General features: G+C 39.3%; 1 protein-coding gene across 2 annotated transcripts in view; it reads right to left on the reverse strand.

Annotated features, from left to right (window-relative positions):
• Nucleotides 1-15,818, reverse strand: part of DNMBP (dynamin binding protein) — a 113,988-nt gene that overhangs the window by 84,390 nt on the left and 13,780 nt on the right. For both annotated transcript variants that reach the window (XM_058697450.1, XM_058697451.1), the window contains exon 2: nt 9,639-9,760. The gene's annotated coding sequence lies outside the window, so the exon portion shown is untranslated. The remainder of the gene's footprint in view (nt 1-9,638; nt 9,761-15,818) is intronic.

Genomic DNA, 15,818 nt, shown 5'->3' on the forward strand with positions numbered 1-15,818 from the left:
CATCATGCTAGCTCACAAACAAAAAGGCAAATACTATGCGATTTCATTTGTATGATCATTCAAGAACAAACTCAAAGAAACAGAAAGTGGAATGGCAGCTCCCAGGGACTGGGGTGAGGGGAAATGGGTATGGGGTTTCAGCCGGGGAAGATGAAGGAGTTCTGGAGGCAGACGGTGATGATGGCTGCACAACAGTGTCAATGTACTTCATGCCACAGAACTGTACACTTAAAAGTGGTCAAAATGGGGGGTGCCTGGGAGGCTTAGTCAGTTAAGCATCCAACTCTTGATTTCAGCTCAGGTCGTGATCTCATGGTTCGTGGGTTTGAGCCCCGCGCTGCCAGTGCAGAGCCTGTGTGGGATTTTCTCTCTCTCCCTCTCTGCCCCTTCCCCCCGCTCAAAATAAATAAACTTAAAAAAATTGTTTTAATGTTTAAAATGGTAAATCTTAGGTTATATATACATTTACCACAGTAAAAAAGAGTTTTTAAAACGTATGTCATAGAAGGGAGAGAAGGCTTGGGGAACTTTGGTAATTTTTAATAAGTAACATATCTACAAGTCTGAACGTATTACTGAAAAAAAATCCTGAGATCACAAACTATAAACTTTTACCCTGATACCGATATCACACAGCTTAATAAGTAATTTCCAAACCAGCCTTTTGAGGAAAGAGCTGAGCCTGGTACAGATTGAGCGTGTACCTGAATCTTGAGCGTGTACTGAACAATAAGCGTGTGCTGAGGGTCTGCCATTTCCCTCCTGGGCCTGTCCTCCACCTTCCTCCACCCCGCACCCTGTGCTGTGCTCCTCAGAGCTGACCCACAAGAACCGCAGCAAGGTGCTCCCTTGCCTCTGGCTTCCAGTTGGGTTCAGCCAACGGGTGGCATAGCAGGAGAGCTGACGGTAGAAGGACAGAGAAGTCGGGGTGTTTATTCCCCGGGCTCCTTCCCTGCTGGGCTATCAGTTGGCTCCCCGTTCCCTGCCCCTTCAGGCCTGAGGTGGCTCTTCTGCAAGCCTGGGATTGTTATTTTCCCCACACCTGTCCATTCCGTTCGAAGAAGAACCTCCTCAAATGATCCACCTTCGGCGTGCCTTCCATATTTTGCTAGGCCCCTGATGGATACGTGCCCAAAGGAATTTTCAGGATTTCTGAGAAATGTGCATGAAAAAAAAATGGGGACAAAGAATACACAAAAGTATAAAATTGGTTTCCTAAATCTACCATTCTAAATCCAGATGAGAGAGGAGAGCTAGAGATGCAAATTTTGAAACCTTTAAAAAATAGGAATAAAATCATTGATGCCTGGATTACTCCACTAAAAAAATAGCCTCACTTTTGATGGATCTCGTGCGTGGGACCCAGACTCTAAATTCTTGTTTCAAAATTCTGAGCCATCTGTTTTACCATTAGGAAAGTAGGATACAATGTAGGAGAGCTTTGAAAATTTATTCTTTCAGAAAGCACTAGTGACATTCATAGTGTAAGTCTAAACTCTGGGATTCCAAAACAAAATTTCTGAAGAGGTTTCCTAAACGAAGGACTGCTGTTTCTCCTTTCGTGTTTCTTGTTTGGTCCTGCAAGGGGGGAGCCCTGGAGCAGGTACATCTTTGCCTACCTGACAAAAGCTGGGGAAGGGGGCCTCTTTGTGGGGACTCTCCAGTATAGGTTCCTTCAAAGGAATATGCTTTCATGAGCATGTGAGAATTTCTTTATGTCTTGAAACTGACTTTCTCAAAATTATTACCTTTTGGGAGTGGAAATCCATTAAAAAAATTTTTAATAGCGCAATGAGAAATAATATTTAATTTCAAATAGCAATTGTGGAGGGCACCTGGATGGCTCAGTGGGTTGAGTGTCCAACTCTTGATTTTGGCTCAGGTCATGATCGCAGGGTTGTGGGATCGAGCCCTGTGTTGGGCTCCATGCTGAGTATGGAGCCTGCTTAAGATTCTCTCTCTCTCTCTCTCTCTCTCTCTCTCTCTCTCTCTGCCCCTCTCCCCCACTCGTGTGCTCTCTCTCAAATTAAAAAAAGAAAAAAGACAATTGTGCAGTTGTCTTATTCTTAAAAATACAGGGATAAAAAGAATAGTCTCTCTGCTTTGTGTGAAAGGATCAGAGGTGTCAGAAAATGAAGTTCTTCCTTTCAGGAAGGAAATGAGAGAAGCTAAGGAAACAGCATTTCCCCTTCTGGTTTATGTCACCGGAGTTCATTTTGGACAGAAGGTCAACAGTCACTGCCAGGTGACTACTCAGAGAACTAGCAACAGATGAGGAGGAAAAGTAGAACCCATCTTGATCATGGAATCCCCCACGAGGCTGAGTAACACAGTCAGGGCCAACCTGTCCTCCTTCAACCTCCTTCTGCCTACTGCTCTTCTGATGACAAGAGCACTGACTCACAACATATACTTTGGTTAAACAAGCTGTGGAATGTTGGACTCCTAGGAAAAAATGAAAAACCTGTTCTGACTTAGATGGAATGATCAGAGTAATGAAGGTAGGAAAGGAATCTACTATTATAAACTGTCTTACAATTTACATTACATTTGCTTATTTCAAACCGGTCCCAAGCTGGAAGGCAGCAACCTCAGCAGATGGACAGGATATATATCTGACTTTCTGCCAATCATGGAAGGGTCCTTCAGTCCCCTTCAGGGTTTATACCAAACACTTCTCATCTAAAATAAAGTAGAGGCCAAAAAATATTTTGTAAAAATTCGCTTATATGTCTCTACATCAATTTTGTCTTTTTGACAAAATTGCACTGGTGGAGGAAGGTCCCAAAATTACTAGTTCAGGGCCTATCAAGTTTGAGGATATTTCCATTAAAGAAATATTTTCAGATGGGTCGACCTAAGAGTTCCTTAAGTACTCTTTCAGGTACACATTTCTTAAATCATGCATGAATCTCAATTATGGGTGGAAATTTATGGGTGCTGACACATGAGTAAATACATTGGACATGTCTGAGCTAAGCAGCTTAGTGATACATTAAAATTCACAACCCCACTAGGTTGTGTGTGTAATAAATGCCCAGATAAAACATCCCTTAGCAGTTGCAGAAGTGCAGATGAAGGTGACACTATAAAATGAAACTTTAGGGTGAGGCCACAGATAAGCACAAACATGTGAAGACAGGCAGTTTGTAGGGCTGTTTCCAGGGAACGCCAAGAAAATGTAACCCAGTGTTCCAAACTGTGAGGATAAATGTTACAAAGATCTGCAAGGTAGGCATCTTGTTTCTTTCCCTTATCTGTTTCTAGGGCAAGCTAGTTCTGCGCCAAAGAAAAAGGTTTAAAAAGACATGAAGAGTTTCTCTACCCTTCAGCCTACTTTATAAAATACTCTTGATATTTTAGAAGGAAGAATCAGGAAAGCAACTCTGAAAACGAAAGATTCTGAGGAAGAAAACTAGGAAAGAAAAACTGTCCAACTGGAGTTAAACATAGCTGAGACCATTCTTAGGATGGGTGATTTAGGTTCTCTCAAAGAGCACCACTATCCAAGCACCATGGAAAACAGGAACCAGCAGCTTTATACAAGCAAATAACAAAAACTAACACTTGGGGTGCCTGGGTGGCTCAGTTGGTTCAGCAGCTGACTCTTGATTTCAGTTCAGGTCATGATCCCAGAGTCATGGGATCAACACTGCGTCGGGCTCCACAGTGGGACCTGCTTGAGATTCTCTCTCTCTCTGTCTCCCTCTCCCCTTCTCCCTCTCCCCGCTCATGGGCACTCTCTCTCTAAAAAATTTTTTTAATGAAATCTTAAAAAAAAAAAAAACCACACACTTGCCATTTGTAGAAACTAGAGCCACTATACTTGAAAGGAAAATGTATATATGGAATCTTCTGGTAATTTCTATTTAAGATGAACCAGAGAGTAACGGCCAAGGCATGGCAAACCCAATGAATGACTGATTCCTCGGTGTCAACCAGAAGGATTTAATGTCCTAAATCAGGATGTCTGAACGTAAAATTCAACAGTAAAAAGGTTCATCGTGTGAGAAAAGATGTCTGACAAGAGCAGAGGGAGCAGTGGTAGGATATGTAAAGAAAATAATGTATCTATATGGAAACCCTATATGGAAATCTGGGAGTGACGCATAAATAGTAGCTAGGATAAGATAAAAAGAGAACAAAACAGGTGGGAGATTTGTATGACAGACTGCCATGACAGATAGAAAACTAAGATGACATTTTAATAATAAGATTACAGATTTGCTACAGAAAATAACAATTGTGTCTGGTAGTTGAGATAAGCTGGAATGCTAGTTTCCTAACAAAGAGCAAATGCACACAATCATAGAGCAATTAATTAACTTTGTCCTAGAGATTGCATGGGGTCTTTTGCTGGGCCTTCTGGGCAGCTAGCATGTCTGTGATAGTTGTAATTCCTGCCAAAAGAAACGAAGGGCATAGTTCAGGACTTTGCCTCAGTCATGCGTACTGTTTTGTTCTGCCCTTAAAAAAAAAAAAAAAAAAAAATGAATAAGTGAGTTTTATCAAATGGTTTTTTCTGTATCTACTGATAAATGTTTTTAGACAATCGTGTTTTTTCTCCTTTATTCTGTTAATATGGCAAATTAAAATTATTTTCAAATGTTAAATCACCCATGCATTCCTGGAATTAACCCTATTTGCTTATGATGTATTATTCTTTTTTTTTTTTAAGTTTATTTTTTTTAGTAATCTCTATACCCAACATGGGCTTGAACTCACAATCCTGAGATCAAGAGTTGCACACTGGGCCAGCCAGGTGCCCCTATTATTCTTTTTATATAGTGCAAATTTCAGTTTGCTACTATTTTGTTGAAGATTTTATACCTATGCTCCCAAAGGGATATTGGTCTCTAATCTTTTCGTTAAATGTCTTTGTCAGATTGTGTATAAGGGATAGGCTTGCCGCATAAAGAACTGGGAAGTGCTCCTTTCTCCTCTATTTTCTGAAAAAAATCTTTGTTAAGACTGGTATTGTTTCAACCTTACATACTTGATAGAATTATCGGTAAAATAACCTGGGCCTGTAGAACATCAAGGAAAGGTTTTCAATTAAATATTCAATATTTTCATCAGATATACGGCTATTGAAAATTTATATTCTTGTCTCAGTTTTAGTAAGTTGTATTTTTCAAGAAAGTGCCCATTTAATCTAAGCTATCAAATTTACTGGCATAAACTTGTAATTCATAATATTCCTTTATTGACCTTTTAATATCTGTATGATCTGTAATGATATTGGATAATTTCGCTTTCTCTTTTTTTCTTAGTCTTGCTAGAAGATTATCAATTTTATTGATCTTTTCAAAGAATCAACTTTTGACATTGTTAAATATCTCTATTGTTTGTTTTCTATTTCACTGATTTCTTCTTTGTTATTTCCCTCCTTCAACCTTATGTTTAATTAGTTCTTTTTTTTTCATTCCTGTGAAAACTTAGATAACAGATTTTAAATCCTTCTTCATTTTAAATATAAGCATCTAAAGCTACAACTTTCCCTCTAAACACTGCTTTTGCTGCATCCCACAGATTCTGATACGATGCTTTCATTTTCATTCAACCAAAAATATTTTCCAATTTCCCATATGATTTGTTCTTTTAACTATGGGTTATTTAGGGGTGCATTGTTTACTTTCCAAATACTCCAAATACCCAGAGATCTTTCTGTTATTAACTTCCAGTTTAATTCTGCTGTGGTAGGAAAACATACTCTGTATTATTTAAAATTTACCGAGATGTTTATGGCCCAGCATATGGTCTATCTTAGTGAGTGCTCTATCCACACTTGAAAATAATGTACATTCTGCAGTTGTTGAGAATAGTGTTCTATAAATGTCAGTTAGGTGAAGGTGATTGATGGCAGCATTCACATCATAAATATCCTTGTTGATTTTTATCTACTTGCTCTGTCAATATTAAGAAAGGGGAATTAAACCCCTAACTCTTATTGGGATTTGTTTTTCTCTTTAATTCTGTTAGTTTTTCTTCATGTATTTTAAAGTTCTGTTATTAGCACATTTTGAATTTTTCAATCATTTTGATGAATTGACTTTTATCATAACAACATATCCCTCTTTATCTTGTTAATACTCCTTAAAGTCTACTTTCTTTGACATTAATATAGCCATGTCAGCTTTTTCCATACTGTTTACATGGTTTATATTTTTCTATTTTTTTTTTACTTCCAACATATCTATGCTTTTATATTTAAAGTACATCTCCTTTTTCTTCCAGCTTTATGAAGATATAATTGACATATGACATTGTGTAAGTTTAAGGTATATGATGTGATGATTTCATACATGTGTATATTGCAATATGATTACCACAATAAGATTACTTAAGACATCCATCATCTCACAAAATTAGAATTTTTGTGTGAGAACACTGAAAACCTACCCTTTTAGCAATCTTCAAGTATACAAAACAGTACTATTAACTATAGTCACCATCTTGTATATTAGATCCCAGAACTTATTCATTTTATAAGTGGAAGTTTGTACTCTTTGACCAATAATCCCCCACTTCTCCCATCCCTCAGCCCCCAGCAATCATCATTCAACTCTGTTTCTCTGAGTTTGGCCTTTTTTAGATTCCACATATAAGTGAGTTCACACAGTATTTGTCTTCCTCTGACTTATTTCTCAAATGCCTCTCTTTTAAACAGTTAATTGATAAGTATGATCATTTCTACTTTTAAATGAACATATTTAGATTATTTACATTTAGTGTTATTGGTATGGCAATTCTTTTCTACTTGTCCCATTGGTTTGTTCCTTCTTTCCTGCAATATTGTGAGCTAGTCAAATAGTTTTTAGTATTCCATTTCATTTCCTCTATTGGCTTCTGAGCTATACTTCTGGATTTCTCAAGTGGTTGCTCTAGGGAGTACAATATGCATCTACTTAGAATTAATATTATACCACTTTATATACACTGTATAAACTGTACAACAGTATAATTCCATTTACCACTCCATCCTGTACCTTGTATTCTTTCTATCATATATATTATCTCTACATATTTGTGGTAGCCTTAAAGTATCTCCACAAATTTTTAGATACCGCTCCCTTCAAAGAGAGGAGCATAGTTCCTTTCCTCTTAATTGTGGGCTTTGCTAGTGACTCATTTCTAAACTACAGAATGTGGTGGTGGCGACAGTATGTGATTTCCAAGACTAATTCGTGAGGACACTCGGGCAGCCTTAGGAGAGGCTCGCATGATGAATAATGAGGCCTCCTGCCAATAGCTATTTGAGATCTTAAAAGGAGAGCTGAGAGCCCCAGTCAAGATTTCAGATCAGGACAGCCCCAGACAATATCTTGATGGCAATTCATGACAGACTCTGAACCAGAAACATCCAGTTAAGCCACTCTTGAATTCCCAACCCACAGAGACTGTAAGACAATAAATGCTTATTGTGTTAAGCCATTAATTTTGGAGAAAATGTGTTACACAGCAATAAATAATTGGTACAATTATTATAAACCCTGATAATACAATGCCATTTTTGTTATAAATAATCAGTTGTCCTTTAAATAAAGAAGGAAAAGTCTTTCACATTTGCCTATATAATTACCATTTCTAGTGCTCTTTATTCCTTTCTACAGATCTGAGTTTCTTTCAGGTATCATTTCCCTTCAGCTAAAGAACATCCGTTAGCATTTCTTGCAATATTAAGTCTCCGGGCAACAAATTCTCTCAGCTTTAGTTTATTTGAAAATGTTTTTATTTCACTTCCATTTCTGGAAGGTATTTTTGCTTCCAGTATAATATTTTGGATTGACAGTTTTGTTTTTCTTCTTTCAAACTTTAGAGATGTTGTTCCACTGTCTTCTGCCAATTTCAGATAAGAAGTCAGCTATCATTATTACTTTTGTTCTCTGTACATATCTTTTTACTTTGACTACTCTTAAGATTTTTGGGGCGCCTGGGTGGCTTGGTGGGTTAAGCGTCCGACTTCGGCTCAGGTCACGATCTCACGGTCCGTGAGTTTGAGCCCCGCGTGGGGCTGTGTGCTGACAGCTCAGAGCCTGGAGCCTGTTTCAGATTCTGTGTCTCCCTCTCTCTCTGCCCCTCCCCTGTTCATGCTCTGTCTCTCTCTGTCTCAAAAATAAATAAACGTTAAAAAAAATTAAAAAAAAAGATTTTTGTTTTTATCTTTGGTTTTCAGCAGGTGAGTACAATGTTCTCAGGTGTTGTTTCCTTCATATTTACTGTCTGAGGTCCACTGAGGTTTTGGGACTTGTGGGTTGGTGTCTGTCACTAAATTTAGGGAAATTGTGGTCATTATTTCTTCACATATTTCTTCCTCGTCTTTCCTCCTATCTTTATGGGACTCCAATTAGATATATGTTAAACTACTTGATATTGCCTCACAGTCACTACAGCTTTGTTATCCCCTAGCTCCAATCTTTTTGCTCTTGGCTATTCAGTTTAGATTCAGTTTATTTAGTTCATTGGACTCTTTCTTCTGCATGTCTCTCCTGCTCTCATGAATCCATCCAGTTAATCTTTATTTTAGCTATTGTACTTTTCCATCTGGAAATCTAGAATTTCCATCTGGCTCTTTTTAATAGTTCCATTTCTCTGCCAGTGTTCCCCATATATTCATTAATTATGCCCATCTTTTCTTTTAAATATCTGAGCACATTTATATCAGCTGCTTTAAATTCCTTGTGTGCTAAATCCATCACTTGGACCATCATAGGATATGTTGAATGTTTTCTCCATAGGATGGGTCACATTTTTGCTTGTCATAGTTTCACTTCTTTGTGCTTTTGTAATTTTTATTGTATGCTAAGTATGGTGGATGATATGTTGTACACAGTCTGGATTATGTTGTGTTCCTTTAATGGGTGTTGAATTTTGGTTTGACAAGCAGTTAAATTACTGGAAGTTCCTCTTGATCCTGATAGGTTTGGTTTTATGCCATGTCAGGTGGGTTTATTTTGGTTCTGTCCCTAGTCTTAAGGTACAGCCTTTACTCTAGGGTATTTTTTTTTAAGTTTATGTATTTATTAAGTGGGGGGGGAGAGGGGCAGAAAGAGAAGGAGAGAGAGAGAATCCCAAGCAGGCTCCAGACCATCAATGCAGAGCCCGATGCAGAGCCTGAACTCACGAATCATGAGCTCACGACCTGAGCCAAAGTCGAATGCTTAACGGACTGAGCCACCAGGTGCCCCTACTATAGGGTATTGTACTCACTCCTAAAGCTGTCCTATCTGGGATCCCAAATTCATACCTTAAATGCTCATCAAGTTCTCTCACTCTGGCTGGACTAGAACACCAACATTTCTGAGCACTGTGCACCCTCAGGTGTCTTTGTTCACTTCTCAGCCCCACAGCAGCCACTCCGCATCAGGTCTCACAGAGTCTTCCCTGTGCATGCCCAACCTGACCCTTGGCCAAGGAACTGAGGTAAATACCCCAGCAGATTCCTGCCCCCTACACCTATATGCTGCTCCCTCTCCTCCTGTACCCTGTTCTACAATTCAGCCCTTTTGGTAGCCCTAAACTCTGAGTTCTTCCTCCTCTGTTCAGGGAGCCCATTGCTCTCACTTGAGTGCCACCTCCCTGGGCTGTAATTGGGAAAATGTTCCCAGGCAAAGAGCCAGGGTGAATACGGGACTCACCTGGTGTTTCCTTTCTTTCCAGGATGCCTATTGCCTGATGCCTGAAAACAGCTGCCTCCTGTGTTTTCCCAGTTTTAGAGTTGTTTACAGTGAGAATATAAGTCTGATACCGGTTTTTCCATCTAGGAGAGAAAGGACAGAAGCATTTCATAGCATTTTGTATTCGCAAATGTTTCATATTAAACTTCTTGAGTTCATAGAGTATCTTTTTAACTCTACATTTTAAACTCTCTGAATTTTGTATATGTGAATAGTAGGATTTTCCATAATATTAGGAAGCAACCACTGTAGCCTAAAGATACAGCTCCCCCTCCAGTTTTCTACTGTGTAGATCCAGGAATGTCTCTGATACTACTGGGTGCAGGGAAGGAAGGACTCCAATGATACCTAAAATTAAAGTTGCCAACAACCAGGTGGAAGAGAAGTTGGGATAGGTAAAATATGACTTAGATAAATAAAGAAATATTTACTGTCTTTACACCATAGTGCTGTGACTTAAAATTGATAGCAGTAACACAGAAAACTAGTATTGTGAATCAGTGGAGCACCATAATTCACAATTTGTTCCAATCCTCTAACAACATCTTTGACACCTTTTAGTCATTTCTATACCCATGTCTATTCGCTTCTGTATTCATGCCTTGTCCAGCTATTTCTTTTTTTTTTTATAAAATTTTTTTAATGTTCATTTATTTTTGAGACAGAGAGAGACAGAGCATGAACAGGGGAGGGGCAGAGAGAGAGGGAGACACAGAATCTGAAGCGGGCTCCAGGCTCTGAGCTGTCAGCACAGAGTCCGACGTGGGGCTCGAACTCACGGACCATGAGATCATGACCTGAGCCGAAGTCAGACGCTTAACCAACTGAGCCACCCAGGTGCCCCATTGTCCAGCTATTTCTTATACTTATAATACTCTTGTTGATCAAATTGCTGTTCAAAATTCATCACCTTCTTGAGGCGCCTGGGTGGCTCAGTCGGTTGAGCATCCGACTTCGGCTCAGGTCATGATCTCGCAGTCTGTGAGTTTGAGCCCCACGTCGGGCTCTGTGCTGACTGCTCAGAGCCTGGAGCCCGCTTCAGATTCTGTGTCTCCCTCTCTCTCTGCCCCTCCCCTGCTCATGCTCTGTCTCTGTCTCAAAAATAAAAAAATAAAAATAAATTCATCACCTTCTTTATAACAGAATTACAGCTCCATACTCTTTGCTGTGTGACTATACAGTGCCTCCCACTGTGGGCAGAGTATAGTTGCCTGTCACATTTTTGTTGGACTGGCCATGTGACTTGCTTTGAGAGTGCCAATGTAGAGAATATGAGCAGAAGCTTTACACCATATTGTACGATTTGGTCTGTCCCCTTGTGCTCTAATACCCACCAAGAGAAGAGCATGCCCTGGGAAGTTACTGCCTCTTCAGACAGGGCCCCAGAGGGAAGACAAGGGGAAAGAGACTTGAACCCAAATGAAAGCCTTTTGAATTCTACCTGGTCCAGCCTAGATTAGCCAAACTGTAGCCAGAGACCCATGAGAATGAAAGTAAATGGTTGTTGGTATAAACCACTGAGACTTTAAAATTATTTGTGGCACAGCCAAAAAAAAAAAAAAAATTAAATTAGAAACATAAAAAAAGGACACAATATAGATGCTAGATGTTTTGACTGGACCGGCTGGGCACCACACTCTTCCATCAAACACACTTAACTCTTAATCATCTAGATAAAATCATGGTATCTTTTATGATCCAACTTAAATAATACCTCCTCTATGAAGCCTATAGGATTAGACCTTATCTCCTCTACACTCCACAGGGCAAAGAATCTTGTGTCTATTTTATTCATTGATATAAATCAAGCACCTAGAGCACTGCCTGGTACACAGAAGGCCCTCCATAAATATTTGCAGAATGGATGATATAACACACTAAACTGTTTTTTTTTTTTTTTTTAATTTTTTTTTTCAACGTTTATTTATTTTTGGGACAGAGAGAGACAGAGCATGAACGGGGGAGGGACAGAGAGAGAGGGAGACACAGAATCGGAAACAGGCTCCAGGCTCCGAGCCATCAGCCCAGAGCCCGACGCGGGGCTCGAACTCACGGACCGCGAGATCGTGACCTGGCTGAAGTCGGACGCTTAACCGACTGCGCCACCCAGGCGCCCCTACACTAAACTGTTTTAAGTTCTATATCAAAATATATAGTCATGACATGATACTCTACATGGAAAACCCGACAGACTCCACCAAAAGTCTGCTAGAACTGACACATGAATTCAGCAAAGTTGCAGGGTACAAAATCAATATACAGAAATCGTTTGCATTTTTATACACCAATAATGAAGCAAAAGATAGAGAAATAAGGAATCTAATCCCATTCACAATTGCACCAAGAATCATAAAATACCCAGGAATAAACCTAACCAAAGATGTGAAAGATCTCTATGCTCAAAACTATAGAAAGCTTATGAAGGAAATTGAAAAAGATACAAAGAAATGGAAAAACATTCCATGCTCATGGATTGGAAGAATAAATATTGTTAAAATGTGAATACTACCCAAAGCAATCTACACATTCAATGCAATCCCAATCAATTTGCAAGAGCATTCTTCTCAAAACTAGAACAAGCAATCCTAAGATTTGTATGGAACCACAAAACACCCTGAATAGCCAAAGTAATATTGAAGAAGAAAACCAAAGTGGGAGGCATCACAATCTCAGACTTCAGCCTCTACTATAAAGCTGCAATCATTAAGACAGTATGGTATTGGCACAAAAACAGACACATAGACCAATGGAATAGAGATCCCAGAATTGGATCCACAACTGTATGGCCAACTAATCTTTGACAAAGCAGGAAAGAGTATCCAGTGGAAAAAAAGACAGTCTCTTTAACAAATGGTGCTGGGAGAACTGGAGAACAACATGCAGAAGAATGAAACTAGACCACTTTCTTACAACATTCACAAAAATAAACTCAAAATGGATGAAGGACCTGAATATGAGACAGAAAACCATCAAAACCCTAGAGGAGAAAGCAGGAAAAAAACCTCTTTGACCTCAGCAACAGTAATTTCTTACATGACACATCTCCAAAGGCAAGGGAATTAAAAGCAAAAATGAATTATTGGGACCTCATAAAGATAAAAAGCTTCTGCACTGCAAAGGAATCAATCAACAAAATTAAAAGGCAACTGACGGAATGGGAAAAGATATTTGCAAATGACATACTGGATAAAGGGCTAGTATCCAAAATCTATAAAGAACTGACCAAACTCCACACCCGAAAAACAATCCAGTGAAGAAATGGGCAAAAGACATGAATGGACACTTTTCTAAAGAAGACATCCAGATGGCCAACAGGTACATGAAAAGATGCTCAACATCACTCCTCATCAGGGAAATACAAATCGAAACCACAATGAGATACCACCTCACACCGGTCAGAGTGGCTAAAATGAACAAATCAGGAGACTATAGATGCTGGCAAGGATGTGGACAAACAGGAACCTTCTTGCACTGTTGGTGGGAATGCAAACTGGTGCAGCCACTCTGGAAAACAGTGTGGAGGTTCCTCAAAAAATTAAAAATAGATCTACCCTATGACCCAGCAATACCACTGCTAGGAATTTACCCAAGGGATATAAGAGTACTGATGCATAGGGGCACTTGTACCCCAATGTTTATAGCAGCACTTTCAACAATAGCCAAATTATGGAAAGAGCCTAAATGTCCATCAACTGACAAATGAATAAAGCAGATATGGTTTATATATACAATGGAATACTACTTGGCAATGAGAAAGAATGAAATCTGGTCATTTGTAGCAACGTGGATAGAACTGGTGGGTATTATGCTAAGTGACATAAGTCAGGCAAAGAAAGACAGATACCATATGTTTTCACTCATATGTGGATCCTGAGAAACTTAACAGAAGACCAGGTGGGAGGGGAAGGGGGAAAAAAAGTTATGGAGAGGGAGGGAGGCAAACCATAAGAGACTCTTTTTTTAAAAAATTTTTTTAACGTTTATTATTGAGAGACAGAGAGACACAGAGTGTGAGCGGGGGAGGGATAGAGAGAGGGGGAGACAGAATCTGAAGTAGGCTCCAGGCTCTGCGCTGTCAGCATAGAGCCCGATGCGGGGCTTGAACTCACAAACTGCAAGATCATGACCTGAGCCGAAGTTGGTCGCTTAACCAACTGAGCCACCCAGACACCCCTAAGAGACTCTTAAATACTGAGAACAAACCAAGGGTTGATGGGGGGTGGGGGAGAGGGGAAAGTGGGTGATGGGCATTGAGGAGGGCACCTGTTGGGATAAGCACTGGGTGTTGTATGGAAACCAATCTGACAATAAATTATATTTAATGAAAAAAACCCCCAAAATATATAGTCACATTCCCGATAATCATGCTATTCTTTCCCACAGAGCTCTATGGGATCTCACAGGCCTCACTTCCAGGTTAAGGAGGTTGGGCTTTTAGGTACTTGGAAGCATCTGGAATGTCTGAGTAGGCAAGCAGAGTGCTTAGAATCAGAATTGGTTGCAAGTGACTGAGTATCCCCAAATAAAAGAGAAAAAGGTGATGTGTGTGTATGTACATATAAATTTTTTTAGATGAATACAAAGGTAGTCTAAGAAAAATAATTCTGGTTGTTTCTCTTCATATTTTTTTTTTTAAGAAACAGGTTTATTAAGTTGTAATTCACATATATATAATTCATCCACTTAAAGTGTACAATTCAATGGATTTTAGTATATTCCCAAAGTTGCAACCTTCACTGTTATCAATTTTAGAACACTTTTTTTTTTTTTTTTTTAGAAAGAGACTAAATGTGAGCAGGGGAGAGGGGCGGGGGGGGGGAGAAGGAGGGAGGGAGGGAGGGAGAAAGAAAGAAACAAACAAACAAACAAACAAACAAACAGACAGAATATCCTAGGGAGGCTCCATGCTCAGGGCGGATCCTGATGCAGGACTTGATCCCCCAACGCTGGGATCACGACCTGAGCCAAAATCAAGAGTCAGATGCTCAACCAACTGAGCCACCCAGGAGCCCCCATCTTCATTATCTTAAAAAGAAACTCCATACTCATTAGCAGTCACTTCCTATTTTCCACCAACAGTCTTCCCACCCTCTCCACCCCACCTCCAGCCCTAGGCAACCAGTAATTTACACTCTGTAAATTGCTATTCTTTAAATACTCTGTATAGATATGCCTCTTCTGGACATTTCATATAAATGGAATCATACAATATGTGGTCTTTTGTGACTGGTTTCATTCAGCATAACGTTCTCAAGGTCCTCTTGTCATTTTCAAATGTAGATATGATCCCGTTAAAACATATGTAATAATTAAGAGCACAGACTACAAAGTCAGACTGCCCAGGTTTATTTATTTATTTATTTATTTATCTTTAAACTTTTTTTTTTTTTAACATTTATTTATTTTTGAGACAGAGAGAGACAGAGCATGAACGGGGGAGGGTCAGAGAGAGGGAGACACAGAATCTGAAACAGGCTCCAGGCTCTGAGCTGTCAGCACAGAGCCCGACACGGGGCTCGAACTCACGGACCACGAGATCATGACCTGAGCCGAAGTCGGCCACTTAACCGACTGAGCCACCCAGGCGCCCCACAGACTGCCCAGATTTATATCCTATCTCCATCCCCTATTAGAATTATATGATTTAAGGTGAGTTACTCAACTTCCCTGTGCCTTAATCTCCTCATCTGTAAAATGGATATAATAATAGAACTTGCCTCATAGGGTCATAGTGAAATTGAAATGAGTTAATAGGTAAAGCACTTAGAATAGTACCTTACACATAGTAACTATTATACTGATGTTGGCTGCTATTATTATTATCTGTGTTAAAGAGAAGGGGATCATGGATAGATATTCTTCTCAAAATCTTTTTCATAGCTTTGGGATATGTTTTGGTATATTGTAGGGTTGAAAGTAAGTGTCTCCGTAGGAAGAAATGGGGAATGACTGCTAATGAGTACAGAATTTCTTTTTTAGGGTGAAGCAAACGTTCTTGGATTAGATAGTGGTTATGGTTGCATAATTTATGAATACACTCCAAAAAAACATATTCAATCATACACTTTAAGAGGGTGAATTTTATAGTTTCTGAATTGTTATCTCGATTTTTACAATTGTCTTTCCTATTTCCAAAATTGC

The sequence above is a fragment of the Neofelis nebulosa genome, chromosome 13 (assembly GCF_028018385.1).
Source record: "Neofelis nebulosa isolate mNeoNeb1 chromosome 13, mNeoNeb1.pri, whole genome shotgun sequence".
Lineage (NCBI taxonomy): Eukaryota > Metazoa > Chordata > Mammalia > Carnivora > Felidae > Neofelis > Neofelis nebulosa.